Here is a 1,331-nt window from a genome sequence, read left to right as displayed (position 1 = left end):
TTTACTGGGTATTTAGTGGATTTTCTCATTATGGTTTTAATTTGAATTCCCACCAACTAATGGCACTGAGGATCTTTTAAAGTGCTTACCTACCATCTGGATCTCTACTTTGGTAAAGTGTGTCTGCTTGTGTCTTCTACTCATGGATGTTTTCCGCTGAGCCACATCCCCAGCTCTCATTTCAAAGACTTTGAGACAGGGTCTCACCAAGTTGCTTAGGGCTTTATTAAGTTGCCCAGGCTGGCCTCAAACTTGCAATCCTCCTGCCTCAGCCTCCTGAGTCACTGGAACTACAAGCATACACAATGCACCCAATCTTCTGTCCATTTTTAATTGGGTTGTTTACCTTACTATTGAGTTGTGAAGGTTCTTTACATATTCTAGATACAAGTTCATTACATGGGATATGCATTTTCCAAACCTCTCTCCCACTCTGGCTGATCTTATCATTTCTTTAACAATGCCTTCCAAAGAACAGAAGTTTTACTTTTTATCAAGTTCAATTTGTCATTTTTTCATGGTTCATGTTCTTTGGGTATCCAGGCATCTGTTTACACCAAAGACAAAGATTTTTCCTTTTTTCTTCTAACAGCTTTTTAGCTTCAGAGTTTTATAGTTCTATGATACCCTGTAAACTAATAAGTTAAATTTTTCCCCATGGTACAAGATATGAAAAGACTGTCCTTTCTCTACTATCTTGACACTTTGTAAAACTCAGTTGACCATATGTGTGTGGGGCTACTTGTGGACTTTGTCTTTAGCCCAATTGCCCCTTGTCTCTCTCCTATACTGTTACATGGTCTTAATTACTACTGCTTTATAGTAACTCATCATCACATGGTGCATGTATTGCAACTTTATTCTTTCATTCTAAAGTTGTTTTGGGTTTTTTACTTTCCCATATAAATTTTAGAACCAGTGGTTAATTTCTATAAAAATATTCTATCATAAGCATTCTTGATATTGAGAAAGATAACAGATAAAATTTATCTAAAAATATTACATTTTGATATTATAATGTTTAAATTCAACTTCTAATTGCTCATCAGCAGCATATATAAATAAAATTTTTTTGTATATTGATCTTATATTCTGTGACACTACTAAATTACCCACTCATTTTAGAAGCTTTTATATATATATTTTGTTTGTTTGTTTGTCTGTTTGTTTGTTTGTTTCTATCTTCACAGTCATTTGCCCATAAATAAAGACAGTTTTACTTTTCCTTTCCTTTTTTTTTTTCTAGATTGTAACACTGGCAAGGGCCTCCACCATAATTCTTCATAGGAGGAGGAACATGGAACACGCTGTCTTGCTCCTAATCTTAGGAG

This window comes from Marmota flaviventris, chromosome 3 (genome assembly GCF_047511675.1).
Source record: "Marmota flaviventris isolate mMarFla1 chromosome 3, mMarFla1.hap1, whole genome shotgun sequence".
In the NCBI taxonomy this organism is placed as follows: domain Eukaryota; kingdom Metazoa; phylum Chordata; class Mammalia; order Rodentia; family Sciuridae; genus Marmota; species Marmota flaviventris.
Note: the sequence above shows the minus strand (reverse complement) of the source record.